The 25,845-nt window shown below is 35.3% G+C and overlaps 1 long non-coding RNA gene across 1 annotated transcript in view; it reads left to right on the top strand.

Annotated features, from left to right (window-relative positions):
- Positions 1-25,845, top strand: part of LOC118687427 (uncharacterized) — a 100,714-nt gene that overhangs the window by 12,073 nt on the left and 62,796 nt on the right. The window contains exon 2 of the long non-coding RNA XR_004980325.2: positions 4,230-4,282. This is a non-coding gene — a long non-coding RNA (uncharacterized LOC118687427). The remainder of the gene's footprint in view (positions 1-4,229; positions 4,283-25,845) is intronic.

Here is a 25,845-nt window from a genome sequence, read left to right as displayed (position 1 = left end):
TTTCAGAAATAAATTTTTTTATGGTAAATGCAAGGAACAGTGTAACTGTACACCAGCTGACTGAATGTGACAAGATTTTGGTGAGCAACAATGATAGTTCACTCAAGGAGAACTGCTCAAGGAAACTACACAAAGAAGGAACCAGCAGTTATTTTCAGAAGGTAAAAACTATTGCTAGTACAAAAAAATAGATCCAAGCCTAGGTTTTGTTGTGGCAAAATAAAATAACTTAGCAGGGAATTGTCCCTTTATTCAGAATGCAATAAAAATTTAAATGGTTCAGATTATATTGTACATGATTTAGAAGAGCAGATCTAAATAAAAAGATGTCTTTAAAGAAAAAATGAATTTAAGTAAAAATTTAGTGCATCTGAACAAAATTGAAAAAGATAGAGAATATATACTGGGCTGTCCATAAGACACATCAAATATTTTCTTGTGCTATTAACATTAAAGATGAATGCAAGGAGAAACATTAGTTTTCAAAGGCATTTGGGAAAAACAATTTCTAAAAAAATACCATCCCCACCCCCAAAGGACATTTTGAAAATACAGTTTCTTCTTCACCATTTGGGTTGCAGAACTGTGTTGATTTAAGTGGCCAGCAAGGTCAGGGTTAATAGGAGAGAACATCACTGTTCCCTCCATCTGAGTAAAAATGGGTAACCATAGCCTAATTCTACCTTAGGATATAACTCTGGTTACATCTCAATTTATAGAAATAATTAGATCAAATTAGATCATGGAAAGTTTAATTAACCAGGCATAGTTTTGAATTAAAGTCCATTTTCTATGGAAATTGGAAAAGGCCTAAGTAATTCAGTACTCATTATATCATGATTTAGCATCAAGCATCATGGGGGGCTGTAAGTCAGGGTATATGAAAAAAAGCAAAGAAGACATCAACTCTCCTAGATTTTAGACAGTATTTGGATGTCTTACCTCCTAGAAAAAAATAAACAGGTTTTGAATGTTCAAGGGAGTTTAGCAGGCTAGCTTTGAACAAGAAAAAAGTTCATTTGGACCATTAACTAGACTCAAAATTTCGTGTCATTGTTCTTTGACATGCCTCCACCATAAAAAATGTTGAATGTAATTCTTGCTTTTATATATTTTTGAAATATGCACATAATCTACTACTAATATGAAAGGGACCATTATGAAATATTTCACCCAGTGCAACAGTGTCTAATTATAATTAATTCTATTAACATTCATTATGACAAATTAATTTGTATTAATGTGGATGTAATCTCATGATTTGATCAGAATTTGGAACTAATTAGTTTCCACCTAGTATAAAGAGTTATTTATTATACAAAGAACCTCCTTTGCTTTTGAGGTACTCTTGAAAATAATTTAACACCCTGTGTTTTATAGAATCTGTAAACTAGCAAAACTATTGTCTGTAATACAATTCCTGATCCAGCCCTACTTCGATTATGCAAGTTCCAGTACTCAGTAAGGCTCTGGGCTCCCTTACTACTGAATCTGAGTAGACTTTTCACAGAGGAATCCATTCAATATCAGTAACAAGGGTAAAATATTTTTTTTAATCTTGTCCAAAATCTTTTTTGGTTCATCCAGAAAACCTGAAGATGTTATACATATATTTTAAATCTCTAGGTGTGGTGTTTCCATCAAAGATTTTTCATTGATCTACATGTGTTTAGAAGAACTGATTTTAATGCAAACATATACATTAGAGATGTTAAGGATGAGGTTTTGTAATGTGTTTATGAAAACATGTTGAAAGGGATGAGGGACAGACTTTACCACTTTTGCTTTTGTTCAGCAGTGCTCTAGGAATCAAAGAGTTCCACTGAAATCAATAGCACCTATTACAGATGAAGGCACAGCTCACCATGGGTAAGGGTCTGGCTACTAGGAAAGTAATATTGAGATTGCTTTCATTTTAATGATGGAGAGACTCTAAAACATCCATCCATGCTTTTGGGTGAAATGAGTAATGCCCACTAAAGTTACAAGATTTATGAGGGATGTCCAATTCAATTTCATTACAAAAAAAAAATTAAAAATTGGTTCCCTGCCTTTAAAATGAAAACCATATGCAAGGAACAGTGTTTTTCTAAATTGATGCAGGTACTGAGAAAAAAAAAATCTTTAAATGAGAATTGTCATTTTTATTTGTCCATCATATATATAGAATCAGTTAGTAGATTCTGCCTTCATGATACTTGCTAGGGATTGTTTTAAGAAAGTTCTAGTCAGTATTTAATAAATGAAACAGCTTTTTGATCCTTCAGACACATAAGTGACCTTAGATAATTGTGCTAAAAATGCTCCAACTCAAGTCCCATATCACCCTCTCCATATCTAGAAGGACATGTCAGCTCCTTTCCCAGGACAAATCTTAGTTCTCAGCTAATACCTGAGAGATAACACACTGAAAACATCTATTGCATAATTGCTGGATTGACCATGACATGACATTGTTCTCATAGCTTCAGGTATGTGAAGTGTGAAAAGTCCTTCCCAAATTTCTGACTGGTTTAAAATTAATTTAAAGCTGTATGTTCCCATCTCTACCCTAAATTGAGCAATCTGATGTGTAGTCAACCCAAAATACACATCTACAGTTGAGTTCAAAATGTGGCTCTTTACTTCCTAAGGTATTGAAGTTTGAATGTACAATTCAGGTGGCACATTCAAGCAACTGAAAAGCTTATATCTATCAGACACATAGTGGATAATACATATGCTAGATCTATACCACAGGTAGTGGTAAAAATATTTAACTAATAAATTATTCAGTAAGGCTTTTATCCACCTTTTTCTCCTTAAAAGTTAAAAAATAAAAGAGGTACAAGAATCTGCTTTGTGTGAAATTATGCTTTTTTTCATAACACTTAAATTTGAAGGCGTGTCCTTCATATTTGCCGGGCAATATCACCTGAAATAAATATTTTGTAAACTTTTGTTGACAAAAAGACATTCTAGGATATTTTGCACCTTTTGAAAGAACAATTCAGTACAAGGACACAAATTTTTGGATATGTTGGAATAGAAGAATTTAACAAAGGTTTCTGTACTGTGTTGTCTAAAATCAATAGGTCTTTGGAGATCAAATAGAGGCCCAGTGCAAGGCGATGTCTTAGAATGGCATTTATCAGATTTTTGAAATAGCTGGTAGGTTGTGTATGGTTTAAATCCCTCAGCCATTCCCAGAATGTTTCAGCACATCTGCATCTTTTATCTCAGCACATGTGCATTTTTTATCTCAATGGATACAACTGCAGTTATGACCACAGACACACATCTTAGCAGAGGGGCCTCACAAAATCCCATAGTGGCAAAAAGAAGCATGTGCATGGTCCCATGGAAATGGTTTAAACTGATCCTGAATAATGCAAAATTTACTGATTTGTACCAAAATTTTGCATCTCCCTAATCATGCACAGATTATGGTATGCACTAAAAGGTAGAAATGATCTAAAAACTTTTCTTCATTGAATGAAACACTTTTTTTTTACATGACCTATATGACGTTAGACAAATGTCCAACGCTTAACTTCACAGAATTTAAATGCATGAATTGTAACCCACAGAAAGCAAAGTGTAGTTCTCCCATCCTGGATTTGACTCTTAAAATTGAAGCATTAATTTCAGAAACACCTAAGGGATCTAGGGAGAGAATTTCTATTATAGTTCAGTGCGATTTGTGTCCATAACCTCTTTAGCCTCACTTAAAACCTCAGTCAAAGATTAATCTCAGAATGAAATGTATCTTTTGCATATCTGGACAGGTCAAGACCTCTGTTGGAATGGAAGCTGAGCTCCCTTGTAAGTCAGGCTTAGACCTATCTTTATGGAAGTAGCCAAAATATGCACAAGATGCTAAACTACAACATAGCACTCATTAGTTTAAAAATCTACAACAACAATTCTTTATAGACTGAAAAACAGAAGTAATTTTGTTGTAAGTGTTTGGGGACATTTTTATAGGTTGCAATCTACCTTCATCAATACAATAGAGACCTAAGTAATTGTAATTTTTATTTGATTTTCCTATTATTTTTAAATTAAAATTAAGGTACTACAAAAACTCAGAGAAGAATTTTGAAATTCAGGAAGCTACTTCACACAGTGATTGCTCTCTACTTTAATGTTCAGTGCCATTAAGAGTGGATTAGACAGAGCTGCCAGCCTGAGCTGTTTTAAACAAATGGAAAATCATTAACAGCAATCTTTTGAATCTTTGTGCACAGGACAGCAACTGCTGTAAGGAAACAAGACCAGAAGAGGACCTGTAGAGATCTGGGTAAGCAGACACTGCTAGATTAATGACTGGCATTGTCAGAACTGAGTGATGGGGAACTGCAGCAGCTTCATAGGCTCACCCCTACTAGTGGGTGTTGCCATGGGTACCAGCTCAGAGGTGTCACATTAAAAAAAAAGGGGGAAAAGGGAGAGACAGATGAACAGCAAAAGGGAATAAAGAATACACACACCATGGCAATATAAAGAGACATTCTATGTACACAACAAAAGGGGGGTATGTTATGATATAGTAGAATGTGAAAAAAAGAAGGAAAAAACAATAATGGCTGAATTCTCGATAAAACCCTCTGAATAGCATGACCTAATTTATATATCTATGATTGCACATTTTTATTTATTGTTTAAAGTCCAGGCAATGATAGAAAAGACTCCTATTAATCACACATTGTCTGACAACAGAAAAGAGTTATTTGCGGCACGCAATCACTATTCATAAATTTATTGTTATTTAGGGCCATGTGTAGTCTATAAAAATAAACTTAATAAATTATTGTCATTTAAAATCACAATTAGTTCCCAATTCAGCAAGTGACATCAACATCCCTAGCCATCCCCAGCATGAGCAGTTGTCCTTTAAATTAGATGGTCTGCTCAAACAGTTGGTGATTTGTGTCTTATCAAAAGTAATCTTCTGAGGTAGCACAGAGGCTTGTTTTTAATAACCTAGCCAGGGGGTGAATACCAACCATGAGGCATGAAACACTTTTGGCTAAAAACAATGGTCACAAGATAGAGAAGAAAAGGAAAAAAAAAAACCCAGCAAAAACTCCCACACAAATAAGCAACCCCTTACTCTCGAGGCAGTTTAAGCAAGTGTTTCCCAAAGGGCAGATACTATTTTTGACACTTTACTCTTTACTTGTTTGGCTTGCCTTTCAGTCAGATAGATATAAATGAAGTCTTTATTCCTTCAGATCTGTTGAAAGTTTGCATAATGTCCATGTTCAGTGAAATAATTGTGGTGGTTTTTGTATCAGGAAGTTTCAGTACATGACAAAACATTGTTTACAGCTGCCAAGAAATAAACAGATATCAATGGTTACATTAAGTACAGAATATATTAATTCTATGATTATTAAGTTACATAATAAAATATACATGAAGTTGTGTGAATTCTGTTTTGACTAACTTCTGTAGCACTAAAATTTAATTAACTAAAAAATAGTGAACATAGAAAATATTTGGTGTGATGGGAAATAAGGGAGTTTAGTCCTGATTTCTAGTGAGTTGGCTTATCTGTTTCTCATGCATAACAATTGTGGCAATGATCTAGAAAAAGCAAAATAATTAAAATAATATTTGCTTTATATATTTTATATATTTTATTTTTATATATTTATAAAATATGTTTACATTTAGCTGAATAGGTTATGTGCTATATTACACTTTTCAGAAAACATGGTGTGTCTTTTAACTATTTGATCCTCTAAGCAATCTGTCAGTTAAACCTTATAAAAAGAGGGGACTGGAAGTCAGAAAACAATTATGTGGTAAGTAAGAAACCATGTAAGTCGTACAGCTACGTATTGCCAGATGCTTCCCTCTCCTTTTGGACATATGCCGGTGAATGACGTTTCAGATAAACAAGTATTTACATTAAAAGTTACACTACATTACTAAGTATAAATGCATTTTAACCCAATTTTGTAATTGTCTTGGGTGGGAAGTTTCTCATTTTGTTGGGGACACTAAAGGTTTATCTGGAATTTCCCCAGGAGGGAATTCCCTTATATTCATAAAAAACAGTATAACCATCAGAAGCAATGCCACTAAAAAAATTGTGTGTGATATGATAAGTAATGTTATCAAACCAGACAGATTCAAGAGAAATTATTTGGTACAATGGGTGTCCCAAAGTTCATTTTCAGTATACTGACTCAAGTTCTGAGCAAATTGATGATGGTAAAAGCTTACTATTATTTGATTGCTCTTGAATGATATCTCTGGAATAGTTTGCTGTCCTTTAGCTTCTAGTAAGTGTAATACAAAGCCATTAATCTCTTGTCTTCAAAATCAAACTCTTGACTACAGTGAAATCAAATACAATATTCATTAACACTAATCCAGTCTTCTGTCTGAAGTAGTATTTCTTATTAGACAAACACCAAAGTGTATCAAAACAACTTTATGTGAACATCAATAAATTTTACTGTGCAGATTTATATGGAAATTATTCTTGTGATGTCTGCGTTATTGTGTTTTACAAATCAAAATTTGACTTCTGTCTTCAGGGCTTTCAAATTTACTTTTCATGAAAATTAAAATCCCATTCTAAAAATAAGCATACACACTGCACAGAAACAAGAAATGAAGATAATAATATGAACAAAGGGGAAAAAAAAAGATTTTAGCACCCAAAGAAACCACTGAAGAAGAAACTTGACCAACAATGAAGTTGTCTCTTCATTTTTCAAAAAAATTAAAATGAAATAACTAAAAGTCTAATTTAAAGTAATTCACAAGCTACTGTACTATTATCTATTGTGGAATATACTAAGCTATATTATATGCAGAAATGCCTAGACAGGTAAGTGTCTACTCTGAGTGATTACTCAGTAAGTACAGATGACAGCTTTCTGTGACAGAATGTTTAACTCCAGTAGTCACAAGACCAAACAAAATTGTTTCCAAAAAAATATTTTAAAAATATAGATTACAAGGCCTTGGAAAAGCATCTATTATTCACAAGTGGGGTCATCTCTATCCTAAATCTTTTGTCAGATAATCAAAACATTTTCACTTTTTTTTTTTTAAGAGATGTTTGCTCATGCTTGAGCAAAATCACTTTGCTAAACAGCCCAAATTAGTCCTTCTCTGAAAAACAATCTACACCTTTAGGATCACATGGTATTTTCAACAATCACAGTAAAATGAGGATGATAACAGACAAATCCCTCCGGGTACTGCATCTTCTCGTTCTCCTCCCTACTAAACACAGAGACCATATGATGGAACACACAGAACCACAAATTACTGTAGTGCATGGTTCCTACTTAATAATGACATCCCATAAGTTAGCAAAAATCTGCCAACATCTGCAAGCTTCTCTGCAGTGTTGTGAGCCAAAGTTAAAAATCATGTGTGACAGTGCTGTGGAAAATACAATTGATTCCATTCTGATTGTGTCAGTTTCAAACACAGACAATATTGATGATACTGTACAGTAATCTTATTGGACTTGGGCCCAACCGAACATTGGTCTTTGTCAACTCATTATTCCTCTATCAGAGGGATCTCACTAGATTGATCTTGCCAGAAGTTCTTGATGTGTCTCACAAATCACTGTTCTGCTGTTGGCAGGCAGATTTGAGCACTGCACAGTAATTGCTGGATTTTTTTCCTTTCCCCAGAAGGCAGTGAGTACATACTGCAAGTCATTGTCATACGAGAGAATATAACTGTCCTAACAAGATAATGTAGTTAACTCTGCAGTACCTGATTGTGCCAAAAAGATGTGGTCATATTATATATGTTACTAAAGGAGCAAAATTATTTCAAAGCTAAACTTTTTTTTCTTCATCCTTACCATCTCTTAAATAAATAGCCCACATTTTTAGTGTGAAAACTTGTTTGGATAAATTGTATTATTTTAAACTGCAACGCATATGTGGGAAGATCTTAATTGGCCTCTTGCCATTTACGTATATAGAAACAAACCACACAAGTGTTTGCACAATCAGTACTGCACTGCAAAACTCAGACACAGACATTTGAGTATCTGACAAGAAGTGATTACATCTTGGAAACTTCTTTTATGCTTTCAGCCAGAGGAAATAAACTTGTTGGCTCCTAAACTCTTTGCTTGTCCCTCAGAAAGATCCAAGAAGATTAAGGGTAGTTTTTGGCCTGGGTAAATGCTTTCCTTAAGATACTATCAACATATCCTCTGGCTAGTCTTAGAAGAGCACAATGACAAAACCAAATTTAAACACTTGATGCCCTGAGTCAGATAACCTGGATAATAGCAAGAGGCTGGACTGGAGTTTCTCCAGGAAAGCTTAGGCTTTATGTTGACTGAAGGAGCCACTGGCAGCCAGCTTCATTCCCACAGTGCAAATGGGGAGAATAACAACCCTTGAACAGCTAAACTGAATTATCTAGCTCTGGCTTCTTGCTCTCTTTGTGGATGCCTGCTTTTTTGGGAAGGTGCAGGGGCTGAGAACTAAATGTAAATGTAACACATTATGGCTGAGAAGGACTGTGATTCCTGATTAGTGGAATGGTTACTCTATTGAATAAAGAAGGTTTGAACGACTTGGACCTTATATTCCCTAACTACCTTGTACGTTACTTTACCTAATACAAGGAAATTGAGCAAGGCCATTAGAAATGGGTGTTGGTAAAACCCTAAAAGATCAGATAAAATCTCATCACTAAGTAATCCAAAGAACTCATCCCCTACTGAAATACTCAATCACTGTCAAATAGGTATGTAAAGGTCAAAATACAGGCAGAAATGATGCAGGTGATGAAACGATGGGAACTATGAAAGGATGCAAAGCCACAGTGATTGTTTTTATATGACAGAGCCAAAGCTACTTGTGTAAATAATAGGGAAATGTTCAAGAAAAGAAAATATTAAATTATTCCACCTATAGGCAGCATACAGAAGCAGCAAAACATTATACTAAATTAATAAAGACCAAAATACAAGGTTCAAGGAAGAAAAAAGAGCAGTGTAAGTGCAAGGCCTATGTTTTCCCCAGCTAGATGAAGAAAAATAAATTGAAGAGATACTGACAATTTATGTCATAAAGTTTCAAATCAGTAGCCCAGTTCATTTAAGAATGCACCTTTAATTGTTCAAAGAAACTGCCTATAAATATGAAATTTTTGTCCTAGTTTCTTTGGAGCCTTAATGATTTGCTTCATGATTTTTATTTAAAATAGAAAGAAACTATCAAAGCACTATAAAAAAAAATTGGTACAAAAATAAAAGCAATAAAATAGAATTAACCAAAACATTTAAAAATCAAATTAAGTCTTTGAATAAAAGGAGAGATCATGTGACATGCAGGGACTGACTCCAGGACTATGAGTGGGTGACTTCTGACAGAAATTAGCACATAGTTGTCCACATACCCAGAATAAGCATTATGTGCAAACTTTGTGTTGAATCTTTTCCCCCTGACCTGTGTTTTGCCTGGTGTGTTGATGCAAGAAATTCTAAATATAGCAGAGCCAGCAGCAGGAAGATTCCAAAAATGAATCAGAGTAAATGTAATTTTCATTTTAAATATAATGAAAATATTGCTTTTCTAAAATTTAAATAATCATCAGATTAAAGAATAGGCTTTTGTGGTAAATTATTCTGTGATGTGCTAGAATGTACAAAGTGACTCAGAGTCCCCAGGCAGGTGCAAAGGAAAGCTGCTTTATTGAAAAAAAACAGGCCTTCTTAAGCAGTTAGCCTATTATCTTTCAATTTAACTATGACAAACATAATCCAATCAACCACCATACACCACAATGTGAGCATGTAATAGTTATATAAATTGTTTTTCTACCTCTAATTCAGCTGAGTCACTTTCCCATAGTCCTTTTCTGCTTAGCCAAAGTAGCAGACCTGAGCCATGATTTTACAAGGGTAACAAGGCCCTTATTTTATAAGGCTTTACCTATATACAACAGTAGAAAATTTAAGACCCTCAGGGTAGAACAGGTGTCACCCAAAGTCCTGTGCATGTCATCTCTTGAAGCTGGCCAACAGGAAAAGTCCAGGACCATGATGCTCCTGCAACTGCCGTGCTCTGTGAGTATGCTTTTCTCAGCCTGGATAGAAAGACATATTCCATCTGCTTGGAATGCACAGTTCAGGATCTTTTTCACTACTTTTCCATGCTTTTTTAATAGTATAACATAGACATTGATCATCAGCTATAATAAAGAGGAAATGGTATTTTCTTTTAATACCATGGTCAAACAGTTTTGTCTCTGAGACTTAAAGTCCTCACTAAAGCAAATTTACCTAATTCTAATTGTGGTAATACTGAGTTCACTTAAATGCTTAATAGAACTTTAAGTGGAATATAAGAAAAATATTTTACCCACCCTTTCATTTATTGTTCATTGCTGGTTCCACTGCAAGTTTATGGATTAGTGCAAGTTGAAGACTTCCAATTAATAATGAATCTGATTTGTTGTCTGGAATAAGTCAATAGTTACTGGGCCTTGTAAATAGAGAAAGCAAAAAGGTGACCTACCATAGGACTTTTAGCTTCTTTCTTTGAGGGTGCTCACACATATTCCAGACTCTGTGCTCTGGGTTGCTTATCCATTTTACATTATGCACATCTCTAGCAAAAACTTCCTTGTTCAATATCAGGCACTGAATATCAAACTGCCAGTGCTAATACCCCCTGTAGTAGCAGAAGATCTCTGAGCTGTTCAGCATCAAGAGGAGATTGCTTTCTCAGAGGCTGAGTTGTCATCTCTGCTTTTTATCATAATATCATGCTAGTACAAAAACAGTGTAAGGAAATAGAGACTCAATCTGTCCATATTTACAATATCCTCATGGTAAACATTTTCTATTAACTATTCCTGAAAGTTCATAGTATGAAAATCAAGGTTTTATAGCAACTTAAATGCATGCTTTATTGTGCTATAATATTCAGGATATGATTTTACTTGAAAATTCAAGTAGATCTGAACAATTGCAAAAGTGTAATTTTGAAAAAGAGACCATCTCAACCCATATGTAGAGAGTGGCTGTAAATTAAAGTATTTGGGGAAGGGGAAGATAGACCTCAACTGTACCAACTTCTGAGAATTTATCCTCTAACAGGTGACGTAAAAAAATTACGATAGCTAGCAGCATTATTAAGGTTGATGTACTCTGTAGAAAGCAACAGTTACAATCTAGATAAATCACTTATCTGATTTAATTCAGACAATACTGAAACCCTAACAGTGGTGTGGCCTGCTCACTATGAATGATAAGGTGAAGACTTAAAGATAGGAGAGTTACAAGAACATTGCTAAGCAGTTGAAAGTCTCCCTTACAGACAAAAATCCAGGGATATTTATATTTTGGTTCTAAGTGTGTGTGCTAAATACTAATCACATAATGGCTAGTTGGCACAATGGCATTTGAGCACTAGAGAGACTGCTCAGATTGATCAGATATTTGCACTTCTTGCTTCTTGCTTTGGTTAGATAATATTTTTTTTCTGATAAACATTACAGACTATGTATGGCAGAATTCTTGGCCAATGATTTTATTGTATTCTCTTGGAGAAAAAAGGCCCCAAACTCAAAAGCAACAAAGAAAACCCCAAATGAACTGGAAAGCAGACTTGCTGTATGCATATAAGCTGCCTCTGCTGTGCTCTTCATGTCTGTTTATCTCACACTTGCTCTCTGTGGGTATAGTACATAGGGACATACCAATTTCTGTAGTCAGATTAGCAGTATGCTTTATTCCTATTCTATTTAATGATAAAAAATGAACAGAATCCTCCATAAACCTTCTTTGGTTTCTTAAACTACGCCTGAGTATCAAAGCACAAACCGGAAATAACTGGCAAGCAAGCACAAGAACATTTATGTTTAGACAAGACAGTGGTTAAATTAACTAATATTTTGAGAATGCTAAGGTATTTAGTAACCAGACATAGTTTTCAGCACTTCATTTTCTTTTATGGCAATAGGCCAAGTACTTTGCTTTACATTAACATCCATCAGTGCCCCTGTAAAATTCTAAGGGATTGAATTTTTAGAGCTGCTGAAAATCAATAGCTTCATTTGTAACTAGAAGAGCACTGGATTTCTGAAAATTAGAGTCCTGTACGCATTTGGCAATTCTGATTCATGTATGGCTAAAAGGCAAGAGTTTCTGCATCTCTGTTTTGTATTTGTTGAATTTTACTTGTGTCAGGAAAAGGCTGACCAGCATCTCTCCTTCTTCACTGAGATCAGAGGCATCTGCACATTGTCTGTGTTGCTATCTCTCATGATTTAATCATGTGTCTCATATTGGCTTGTACTAACTGAAATGACTCGCTCTTTGAGACGGGAGTACAGGAGAAAAACAACTTTCATCTTTGTTTAAATAAGCTTCCAATCCCTATCCTTAGTAAGAAAAGTGAGACTCATTATCAAGGTTACCCAAAATGTTTGAAAAATAAGATGGCAAATTAAAACAACCTCAAACATTAATAGGTACTAATTTTTCAAGATAATCTTTTGATTTGGACCTAAACTTTGGTAATTGGGGGTCAATTACATCTTGGGCTGACCTTTTAGTTTTTACCTTCCAAAGAAATAATCTCACTGTGAAAGAGACTCTTTCTTTAAAGATAGGCACAGAATTATCACAGAATATATTAATGGAATAAAAATGTAGGTAAAGTAACATGAAAATCACATTCACATTATTTGATAAGAAAACTATGTTTCTTCAATATTAAATGCTCTTAACATCAATGAAAACTGTTCTTATAAAGTCTTATATTATTAGTTTATCCAGCTCTGTCCCTAGCTGCAAGCATATAGTATTATAGGTGAGGCTGAAAACTGGCAATGTCATGTTTCATAGGGAAAACTGGTTTATCTTTTACTAACAATCTTAGCAATGTGCAGTGACCTGACCTTGGAGTAGTGGTTTAACAACCTTTGCCCAAGCACTCCGTGGCTCTTCTTATATCTGTAATAGTTTACGTGATGGACTATGAAGAACTGCCGGATGACAGTTCTATTTCATTTTTGTCACTGCATGGCTCTCCATTTTTCTCACAGTCTTTTTCTCAAGGGCACAATTCTGTAAGTCAGTGTGGCAATGTTCAAGATGGGTATTGCTTTTTCAGTTATTGTACCTTGAAGTAGCATGTGCAAGTCTCATGCATGCTGCAATTCCAGGCCCTCAGTAAAACAAAATCATGGGGAATTTTATATATCCTCATTTCTTTCCTAATGAAGATAAACTGAGATTGTAGAATGTGGATATTAAATTAGGAAATTAGTTAAAAATATTAAAAATATTAAAAATTAGTATAAACCATTCTGTGGGTTTTTTTTAATGAATCATCCAGCAAATGGTATCCCTTTATAGATGCTAGAAAAATTAGCTTACTCTTTAGAAATGTTGAGGTCTTTATTGACAGTGCATACAGAGGAGCAAAGAAAAATAAAGAACAGAAGGTATGAAAGACTGAGTACATATCCCAGCCCAGTTTTTCAAAGAGCAGCCAACATTTCATAAATTTCTCTGCATGATGTATTATGTGTTTAAAGATATACATTTATAGTTATGGCATAGTTTTGCCCACAAAGAATGAGCAATTAAAGATAGCGTGTCTGTTCATAAAAATGCATTTCCATTTATTTGCACAAATCAGTGGATTTTTGCTTTTCCAAATGGTTTCAGGTGTACATGCCATGTAAAAATATTTTGATATTTTTTGTTGTGTGACTATTTCCCTTTTGACTTTTAGGTTATAACTTGTCACATGGACCTTGATAGGTCCATGTCAACATCCTAACTGCATGTCAACAGGCATTTTATAAAAACCTAGGTTGCAGTAAAAAATGGTTTGCTAAGCACAGAGACAGAAAAACTCATATTTAACTACTGCAATAAGACTTATGGTACATCTGTTGATGTTCTATAAAACAGAAACAAAGTAAAATCTTTTTTTCTACAGGTAATTCCTTGTGATTATGTCTATGTCATCCCCATGCTAATACTTGGCCTCAGCCTTATTTTCAGTTCAGTGCTAGTTTACCTCTACCCTTGTGAAGAGATGTCATGGGTGGCATATGTCAAACTCCTGCTCCCTGTTCCACCTGAGCATATCAGAGGCAAAAAGCAAAGTCCTATGTCATATGTGTAGAGCAGGAAGCACAGCAAGAGAGCACAGACCTCAAGACTGACACATTATGAGTTTCTCCTTGTGTCATATACAAAGCACTTTTCCAGAGTGTTTTTCAATGGCTGTTTTTATGTCAGATGCAAAATTAAGTGAGATGCTGGGGGCAACACAAATCAGAGTTAGTTATTATTTCAGGCTGTTTGCAAGCTCATATCTTTTATTTTCAAAACATAAGGGAGATAAACTTATTTTTTAATATGGAGGTGGGAAATTTGATGAAATCCTATTCAGTTTGATGGTTAGGAACTGAAAGATGGTTAGGAACTGAAAATTTTGTTGATAGTTATATGCCTACATTCCTTTTTTTTTTTTAATTAACCAGATTCAAATCTAACTGCAGTGGACTTTAAATACAGATTTCTACTTTTCTGTTCAGTATTCTTTTGCTCATCTGAGCATTTTTCTCCTGCTCTAATAACTGCTATTCTATCAGAGACATGGCTTCCTCTCTCTGAGTGAACATCACCTATCCTCCAACTTAGAGTAGTATAATGTAGTATCCAACTATCCATTAATCTTCCTGCTCATACTGAAGATGTCCTGGAAAGTTATATATATGTGCTACACTTAGAGAAATGATAGGCTATGGCTCATTATGCCCATTAAATATTTTACAAATCTTTTCCTATTACAGTTTATTGTTCCTCAGTGAATATATTTTGGTGCCTGTTGATTATATATGTATAGCCTTTAAGCTTTAATGAATGATTTACTCATGTTTTTGTTTCAGATGGGTGTTTTATGAAGTATATATATATATATATATATATGCATGTATAAATATATATGTATATATATATATATATAGAGTAGAGAGAGATAGATATATAGATATATTTTATAAATGTAGAAAACCCTTAATCATCTGGGGCAGAAAAATCTGTCTGAAACCATCTATAGGCTGGCATCTGAATTTAGAGGAAAATGCAATAAATTTTTAAGCATTTTTTTTAACATGAATATACTCCTGCATCAAATGGAAAATCTTGGTCAAATTAAAGGCAAACTATCATAGTTGTCTTCTCTATTAGAATAAAAAAGAGCTCAAAAATGAATGTTGCTCTTCTATATGAACAAGTTTTGAGGTAAAAGTCCCTCAAAGACTTGTGAGTCTGCAGTGCCAGTTATATCTTGCATATTACATTTCCTAAGGCTTCATAATACTCTGACATATAAGGTTGTTTGCTTGTGAGAACAGTGAATAAGTACTTGAGCATATTGTTCAAAAACCCTATTGCAGGCAGCAAGACAATACATACTCCTTGTTCTATAAATCACCCTGATGTGAGAGCAAGGAGTCAAGAAGTTGGGAAGGAAACCTTTTAGCCACAAGAATTTCACCTGCAGTGAATTTATGAAAGGCCATGAAAATTAGGAATTGCCATCAAATCCTGCGTAAAGAGGAAAGTGGCAAGTCTGGACTGAATGCATTAAAATATAGCCACATTGCAAGGAGAAATTGCAGAAACAGAGTGCAAATTTTGGGCATCAGTGTAATTCCTTCTACAGCACGACGCAGAGCACAACCAGCCCATGGGTAAATCTGCCACTAGGATTTTGTTTGTAGACAAAGTTGTTTGTTTTTCAGTCTCAGTGTGGGACTGCTCAAGCAAGAGCAGTGCTCTGCCAGGACCAGTCTCTTATGTGTCAGTCTACTAATGACACTGGGTCTGAGAGGCTGTCTTTGATTTTGTTGAAAGCCACTCAGTGGAACTTTCCTTAGTACATAACAGTTTCAGGATCTTGCATTTCCACTACAAAATTTAAATCCTGCCAATATCTCTCCTATTCAGTTTCCGAGAAATGGATCTGCGATCATCATGGGTATGCAAAGCATCATCAGCTTTCCAGTGTTTGGTTTTGGTCCTGTGACCACAGCAAACATTTTGGAATTCACTCATTTTTTCCTTTGCTTTGATATTGAAATTCTTATTTTGCAGGCTCCCTTAAATATTTTTATAACTATTATAAATCGTACAATAAGATCATTAAATTTTTGAATTCTTAAAATAGAGTTTTTGTTAAAGTGTAGGATGAACTGAATTGTATGCATCTGAAAAGTCATCATTGCTTGATGCCACTGACTAGGATATAGTCATGATTAATGCTAAGAGGAACTTAATTTGAGCATAGGTTTCTCTATGTAGGCTTGCAGTGTGAGATGAGAGCTTACTTGGGATTTCTGTCACTTCTTCTCTTTGTTGGGCTGCTCTGTTCCACCAAGTGAATGAATGTCACCATTTTTCTCAGAAATCTGCAGTTAACATTAAAAGCTAGGCCTAGAATATTACTAAAGATAACTTAAAGAGAACACAGTGAAATCCAGATGAAAACTGTAGTTTGTAATCAGTTTTGTACTATGCTGCAAGAATGAGAGAACCAATAAGGATAATGTTAACAGAAAAAAGCTTTTTATTTTATAATATCATAAATGTTTTCCATAGTTCAAGCTCTCATCTCAGTGAAATAAATGGTACTTCTGAATATATTTTTTCACCTCTGTATAGTGCATGAGGTTTTGTTGCTACTGATTTGGATATATAATTAACTGTATCATCAGTCATTAACATTATAATTTTTTATATTTTAAGAAATAGTTTACATAGTCTTAGGTCTCATCCTCTCTGAGACTTTTTCTGATTCTGCATCCTATACATCCTATACATCCTATACATAGTCTTCATTTCCACTAGGGCCCACAAGTTTGATTTATAACTCATTTACATCAGTAGAGTTTGATTTGAATAGAGAATCCTAGGTAAAATTGTAAAAGTGGGTCACACTACAGGTTTGTCTGACCCTGTTTTTATAACTGTCCCTAGTACAGGGGCCAAGCAGACATAGCAATATGGCAGTGTTATGGAGACCACATACACTACAGTATTTGTTTATGGCTTACAGCAACGTGTGCCCTAAAAATCTCTAGAGTCAAAGACTAGAACTGGCTTTATGGACTTAATTCCATGAACTTGACTAATTCTACTTTACCCTACTTATATCTTCACCAAAACACAAATCCCCTGGCTTACCTAATCACTTTGTGTCTAATATTACAAAGGAATACAGATTAAATTGCTTGTCTTTCCAAGAAAAATAGAGATGATACCTGAGCTCTGAGATAACACTGAGGCTTAGGCTAATGGTTTGTCTGATGGAAAGAGTGTGCTGCTTAAGTAACTAGAAGTAAACAGCAAAACAGGATTATAAATCAAATGTTCTTGACAGAAAGGTGTTCTCTTTAGAAGTACTAAAGTGAATGTCTCAAGAAGTATGAAGAGTTATGGTGGAATACTCACTCATAAGTAGAGTAGAGGATAAATAGCTATGTTATAGGAATGTTTTGCAGGAATAAATTTAGTGTTTGTAGTTATGATAAGCTAGTGTTATGAACAGTATGGCACTACTAAAAAGGGGAATGCCATAGAAAGCACAAGCTGGACACATAAAATAATCCTTTTCTTTTAATTGCTATTATTATTATAAAATAATCCTTTTCTTTTTCTTGGTACCATGGGAGTTGGGTACTATGGGAGTTGGGTACAGCAGTCAAGAAAGGGATGAATCCTTGGGACAATCTAGAGGAGAGAAATAACGATCCAAGATTTAGAAAGCATGTTCTACTAGAGCAAACAGAAAAGAAAAAGGAAGAATTTATTCTGTGTTGTTGATTGGAGGAAAGCAATTCACTAAAATCACAGTCAAGGAGAGTCAGATTGGGTATTATGGGCAATATTCCTAAATATTGCCAGCATTCACTTTTCTGTGAATTAAAGTTTTCAGGAGCATACTAGGCACAAATGTCTCAGGAGTAACACAGGGTTAGCTGGTTCTGTTATGGGAAGAAAATTTGGGTGGGAGAATTTTCTGACTTTTTAATGTTCCTATGACACACTGATGTTACAAGGCTCATTGAACCTACAGTATCTTGACAAACCTTCCTCTGTTATAACATCATTAAGCCAAAATTTCAGTTTGATTGGTTACTACAGAAGTGCTAAGGGACAGTCCAAGAACCCATATGCTGGGCAAATATGCAGTGCTCTTTCACAACAGCACTAAATAGTTTGCAACTTAAGGGGATAGCACAGATGTGGGAGACCAGAGAGCTGTAAAACATACTAGGAAACACAGATAATTTGAAAATATCCATGTCTTTTAAAAGCAGCTGTGTCCATTTTGAGCACCTGCAAAACGTGATCATCACAATTCTCAGTGTCTTAGAATTGGCATCTGCATGATACTGAACAGCTGCAATGGGAAGAGAAATTATTTTGTACATATGTCTATTGCTTGAGACCAACTTCCTTGTTCTGCATTCACATAGCATCTTGGCTGGTGTTTCTCATCATTATCACAATAAAAATCACACATAAAATGCAGCACTTTTTGAAAGTGAATAGCAATAAATCATAAAACAAGTACTTTACCAAGTAAGTCAAATCACAAGATTTAGATTTTTGAGGCTTATCTGAGCAACCATCCATTACCTCAGGCGTGTGTCTGAAGGTTGTGCAGAAAAGAAATCATAGGGAAAAGTGTTTTTGGTAAGATTTCAAGTAAAATCTTTCTTTACAATAGCCTTGAAAGCAGAATATAACTATTCAGTTTTTCTCCACTTTTCATGGCTTTATACAAGTTCATATTTTTAAAGCATTCATCATTTTCTTGCCTAGTATAACAAAGAGGATTGATTCTTTCAAAAAGTCACAAATAATCATACAATGTCAGAAAAAATATCAGCTAAGCAAATGGCTGTAATCTATCTAAGCATTCTGCATTTTTTTAAAATGAGAACCAGGTTCTCAAGTAATATAACTTGACATGGATGCCATTTGTAAAAATGTCATTTTTAAAACCTATGCCAAACTACACCCACTTAGGAGCTTTCCTTACGCTTTCCAAATTCCTAAGAAATAGAGAAAGGCTTACATTAGTTCTTAGACTAACTGATGTGAAAGTTTGGAAGGAATTAAGGATGTGGTACGGTTGGGTTTTTGTATAGTCATCAATAAGAAATAGGTGATCAATTGCCCGGTTGTCATTTTCTTGCTATTGGCAATGCTGTGGCTCACAAAACATGGCATGTGACACCTGTCATGTTGATCTGCTGAGGCAGTTACATGAGAAGGAACAAGAAACTATTAGCATAACATTTCCAGTACATATTTGACTTTGGAAATTTACAGCTGAAGTATGTGGGTCATAGCTCACAGTCACTTAATTTCATAATGTTTTACATATCCCCAAGATGTTTGGAAGTCTTATACATTCTTCAAATCAGTAGTTTTAATGTATTTGACAGTCTGAAATCTGCTGTAGATGGGACAACGTTTAACATGTGAAAATACATATTCATTATACAGAAATCTAAAGTATTATAATTTTGGTTTATTCATGTCTGTGAGAATATGGCAGGTGAAAGATGGCTAGAGGAGGTTAAGTTATGTTCTTGTAGATCTGCTATGATGTGTAAGATAAAAGAGACCCATTAAATTATATATCTTATTTATGGAGAAGGAGAAGTAGCCCCTATGGATTGTCAAATACCATATAAAATATCGTCAAGCATAGTAATGTGTTCTTGCTAATAGTTCCATTGTTTGCCTGGGACCAAGGAATAAAATAGATATTCAAAAGATATTTAATTTGTCTATATATTTTAAGCCATTTTATGAGAGGGTTTTTTTTTTGTTGGTTTTTTTTTTTTTTTTTTTTTTTTGTTTTTTTTAATTAAAACAGTACCTCTTCATTGCATTTATCTAGGATTCAAATAATTTTAAATATAACAATACATGGAAAATAAATTATTGTCTGCCTGATAGTTTGAAGCCAACACATTAAAATCACTTTTGGAATATGAATTATATTTAAAAAACTGTTAAGATTCAGTATTTTTATTCCTTTAATGAAATATTTAAAACACAGTTAAACTCTGTTTTCTGTTGAAAAACACTTCACAGCATAAAAGCACAGAGCAACACAACTGACATTACCAGATGGTCTTTAGTTTGAAGTGAACAATTGTTTGACCAGTCAGAGAATATACCCTTGTCTTTCCTAAAAGCAGTGTAACAATATCAGAAAAGCACTTGAACATTATGAAGCAATATATTTTTCTTTGGTCATCAGTGTGCGCAAAAGGAAACTTTCACTTCCAAAACTATTTTCCCAAAGAAAGAAAAACTCAGAATAACGGGGATAATAATAAAAAATATTAAAAAAATTATCATGAAATAAAGCATAAATCATAACTGCTCAATGAAGAAAAATCTTATTCTTTTGTATTTATTGACCAAACACTCCAATTTGCTTGTAATTCTGCTGAAGAGTAGTGTTGGAAAATAAAAACTATGTATTGCAAAATGTTGGACGTGCTGTCATTAAATATTTGCTTTTTACGGCCTCATTGCTTTCCAAGTGCATAGTTTTTAATTCCTTTGCTTCCTATTAAGATGCCAAAATCTTTTTGCCACATCAATCTACCAAGTCACTTCTCACTTGGAAACGCAGGTCAGGAATGTGGGAGCTAGATAGCCGATTCTCCATGAATCACCATAAATGCCGAGTATGTTAAAGCTAAGTACAAACCTGTAAGGGTCACCTTGGAGTTTATCTGGTCCCCAACATCTTAATTAATGCACATTGACATTTTGGCATGACAAGGTAATACTGACTTACTGCTTTTACTGGCCTTCACATTTGTTCTTCTGTGGTCATATTGTTAGCGTAGACTTACAGTGCTTGGAAAGTGCTAGTCATATTTCTAAGTACCTACCTCAATGTACAGTGAAATAAAGGACCAAAAAAAGGACATAGATTCTGGTTCTAGAGTTAAAAATTAGTTGATCAGTTGAAATCAGCATTACAGATGAAGTAGGGCACTTTGTTTTTCCCCTTTTGCAGATAATGGTACTTTGTCTGTAGTGAAAACTGCAGTTTCAAATGCCTGGTGTGTGTTCAGCCTTGTTATTCCCATCAGTACAGACAACAGCTATTAAGACTGAGTGGCCAAGGTTATGCCACAGGATAATTTTTCAATGATGACTGAATAAAATTTATTTTTAATTTTTTAAAAATAAATATTTTGTTAGGACACGTTCTAAAAACCAGAAATTTCCTCTCCTACCCTCTCAAAAACTACTGCTGAAACTTTGTGTCTCTGAGAGGCGTACAAGTCTAAAACTGTGCAGCTATTTTGACGTCCGACCTAACATTTAATTTTGTAAAATATTTTAAAAACCTTTCCTGTAGGCACACAGTTTGTGGTAATTGGGAGTGGGGCTGGGGCTGAGCCTCATCCCCAATGGGCACAGCTGTGTGGGCCAGGTGAGCAGCATTGACAGCAATGAGCCATGGAGTGCCCAGGGGCACTGACCAAGCACCAAAGGGAACAGAGGGCACACAGGTGCAATGCATCAACATCAGGGGCATAAAAGGCTGGGCTGAAGAGGAAGAAAAGCAGATGCTTGAGGTCTTCTGAAGTGGGATACTCTGTATGGGTAGATGCCTTCTGCTGTGGTATCATGTCATTCTGTGTGGGTTGAAGCTTTCTGATATGCTGTAGTGACACTCTGAGTATGGTGGCCCTCTCAACTGTGGCATATGCTGTGACAATTTCCATAGTGAGGTAATTTTTATTACCTGTAGGAGGTATACTTTTATTCTATTTCTCTCTGCTTGAACCTGTGCATCTAGGTACTTTATTATGAAGTTATGATTCTTGAAGTATGCCCTTGCTTTAGGCTGTGCTCTCATGGTATAATTTAGCCTTAAATTCAGTGCCAGGTCTAATGATGAGTTTTTCATTGCCTTTACATGATAGCGTTTTTCTTCTTTTCTGCCTTCACTCTCTCACTTAGATTTGTATTTAACTTCTGCTATTTTGCTTTATGTGTGTGGCACCTGTGCAACCTCTACATTTTGGATTCAGCTTTCTGCTGGAGATATTTTTAATTTCCCTGCTGTTACTTGTCATGTCTAAGACCTTTATTTTTGATTACTCCTGTGACTTTTCTTCTTTTTTGTAAGATGTTAGAAACAGGTCACATGGGTCTTTAATCCCACTTTCTTGCTGCTATGGAGAGTAGTAGGGTTTTTACATGCTGTTTAAGTGAATTATTTGCACAAGGGAGGGCATACATAGGTAAGTAACTAAATTCATATTGCTGATCAGGCTGTTCCCCAGTCAAAGGAAAAAAGAATAAAAGTAAAGAAAAGGAGAAATGTGGTAATAATTCTAATTGTTCAGCATTACTTTCCTGTATGTCTTGTTTTCTCTTTACTGTCTATAAATCCTTTTTTTGGATTCACAATCCTCCCTCCTCCACCCCCAAAAGCAACAAACCACCTGAGCCAAAAAATCCCACAAATCCTAATACTTCCAATTATTATTTATATAAAATCCTTATCTTTCTTTCTGGAAGTCAGCTTAAATTGTGAAAACTCCTTCCTTGAGCTTCACCAGAAGAAATAACAGATTTGCTTTGTTTCCTGCATAAAAAAATATGTCAATATTTTCTTCTCTATCTGCAATTTTGAATGCCCTTATAAAATGGTGCCATGGTGAACAGAGTAGCAGAATCACATAGGTGGTTGTTACTTGTGCACCATCCTGAAACTGCTTTATACAAGGCCCATAACAAGAATTGTAGTATTATAAGCCTCATACAAAAACTTTTGATGATTGTCAGATGTGCTGCTTGCACAAGAGTCATTACTTGCTTTTCTAATCTAACTGCAAGCAAAGTAAACACAATGGTGAAATACAACTGTTGAAACCTTCAAAGCAGAAACTCCCAGCAAAATTTTTCAGCTGAATCTTTAAAATAATTTTGCTGTTCATGAAATGGGTTATTTCCAATGAAGCATTAGTTTACTTTAACAAAAAAAAGAACCAAAAGGCTATTTTTCAACCTCCTCTGTGTTTAAAGCCTTAAAATAATATTTCTGGTTTTCCACTACTTGAATTTTCATTGTATATATGGCATCTCCTGGCAAGTTGGAATGAAACTCCAAGACACTAGGAAAGAATCAAACCTTCTTTAGTGCCTGCATCCCAGCTCCCAATGCCTGAGCAAACATGCTATTGTCCACAGAGGGTCCCTGGTGAGAAACCCGGCTCCAGGAGAGAGTCCTTCCCACTGCAAGGTTTTGTGGTGAAATTTATGAGCCTGTCACTCTGTCAGTTGAAAGGGTTTCTGTTTTTGGCCTAATGCTGTGAGTTTAATATCTAAAGTTTTGGAAAGGAAGTGATTTGTTTCATTTTGCTTAGGCCTTTATGTAGCTGAATTATATTTCAGCAATCCCCAGTATCCATAGCTACAGTACTTTCCCACTGACACAGCGGCACTTCCTGGTAAAGTTTCCCCTATAACTCAGCCAGCAAGCTTGTCTGAACTCCAGCTTCTGTTTCTCCAGTTAAAGCTAATTACACTTATATGGCACTGGGCTTTCCACTTCCTTCTTTTCTTGGGGTACACAATTGCCAAGAAGATCTATATTTGCCAGGGGAAAAAAAATCCTGAATGTTGGTGCCAATTAACAAAACAAATATGTTGCAACTTAATGAGTACCCAGCAGATCAAACCTGATCTTGCTCAACAGAAAGGTGATGTAGGAGTAAATAAATGGCAGTGCTTAGCCGCTGGCAGAAGGGGAGGGCATTTTGTTTTACCAGGGAATGCGTTTCTGCTTTGCTCTACTTAGTAGGACCATGCACTTTCTCCCCTTCAGACCCTGCCCACAGTGCCTAATTAATTCACATCAATTTTGAAAGAATACATGATTAGCTGTCCTAGGGCTAAGCAGTAGCATATTGAGTCACACACTAGAAGGCCTAGTTTGGGCACTGGCTCAGGATGGCAGGATCCATGCCAACATAAGAAGCTAAATTGGTTGCAGGGCAGGGGGTGGGGGGCTTGCCAACTAACTGCCTCGCCTCATGGCACCATCTGCCAATTTGTAGACTGATGTTGGCATCAGATCTAAAAGAGCCACTTATCCACTTGCACAGCTATAGGCCACAAGAGTGAAAGGAGAAACGTTTGAAAATAAAAAGGAAGTTGACTAAAAAGCGCATCTCGTCTAGCACAATGCCTGTCAGGTTACTGTCTACAGTACTTTATCATCAGATATGGATGTTTTTTAAGAAATTAAGAAGCTAATCCATGATTAGCAGATCTTCATACCTGAGATTGCAAACAACATAAGGTTATAGCTCCCAGATGTAGTAACCTGCTTCATGAATATAATGGCACATTCAAAACTAGAACCTCTCAAATGTTACTGTGAATTAGCCTCCAAAGCCAAAACTTAATTCTTTGTTGATGTAGTTTGCTTCAGGCCTTCAAAAGTAGAAAGTCATTCTTCAAAGAATATAAATTAATTTCAAACTTACTTCAGAGGTACCCTGGATAAGAACAGAGCATTTCATGAAGGATATTTTGTTCTTTAAAGCTGTTCCTTGTCGTATGGTCTAGTTCAATTCAACATTATGTCAACGGGATCTTAGCAGCTTACACCTGGCCAGGAATTCTTCATCCTTTTCAATCTCACAAGGAAACTGAACCAAAGCTTCTGAGATGCTCGTTACTGTGTAATGATTTATGTATTGAGCTCAATTCAACCCTATCATATTGAGAGAACAATCAAAATGTTAATACTGAAGGCACAATCATCAGCTACTAAAAAAATTTACTCACAAAGAAATAAGAATTACAAATATTGCATTGTTTAGATGCTCCATTTATTACTAGACATGATACTGACCCTGGCTTCATCTGACATAGCCTTTAATAGATTTTCTCCTTCTTCTCTTTGTAGCCCCTATGAAACTATATCAGCAAAAAAGTGGAATGACTGGAGTGAAAAGAGAGTGTGAAGGAGTCAAAAATAATGTAAAATCAGAGAAAACTGTTTTTCCTTGCAATTTCTTATTGTAGAAGCTCAAGAGAAGTCCTGTTTGTCATTGGCCTTCTCTGGAACATGGTGACAGGTCCATTTAGTTGCATAAATATGCATAAAGTAGCTTGAGATCATTATGTCCTACCACCTTTTTATTCCCCAAAATGAAAAGGACTATGAAACTCTATCTGAAAGAGATAGAATATATTCCATTTCCTTCTCCTGTCCTGAAAAAAATCCTATGGCTTTATACAATTGCATTTCTTAGTTTTGATTACTGAAACGTCTCCTGGTTGCAGTCTTGGGCCAGACACAGTTGGATAAGATCCAGTGCTGCCTTGAAGTGTGCACATGCAGACCTGATTAACATTTAGGATCCCACCAAGAAAAAGGAAACCTTCCCTCATGTAGAGGCACTGCAAGAGTTCTGCACCACTCCATGAGGGGAGGCTATACAGCTCATACTTCTAGTTGACACCTTACCCATAAATTGGCCCCCAGAGGCCTTTGGTAACTGTCTTAAATTAGAGCAGCCTAGAGCAAAGTGCCTGAGGCTGCTTCCATTTCCAACCTCGCTGATCCAGCACTAGGAAAGTCCTGGGACTACAGGAAAACAAACCTACCTTTGTACAGTCTCCATCCTGCAGTGAGTGCTGAAATAAGCACTCAAAACTCAGTGAAGGATTTTGGAAGCTAGATAATAAAACTGAATTCCAGAGCACTCTTTGTTGCCCTTTTTGCTCCTTTTAATGAGTTTTATATATGATAA

The sequence above is a fragment of the Molothrus ater genome, chromosome 6, assembly GCF_012460135.2.
Source record: "Molothrus ater isolate BHLD 08-10-18 breed brown headed cowbird chromosome 6, BPBGC_Mater_1.1, whole genome shotgun sequence".
Taxonomy (NCBI): domain Eukaryota; kingdom Metazoa; phylum Chordata; class Aves; order Passeriformes; family Icteridae; genus Molothrus; species Molothrus ater.
The sequence above is the reverse complement of the archived record's forward strand: the minus strand, read 5'-3'. Positions and strand labels throughout refer to the sequence as shown.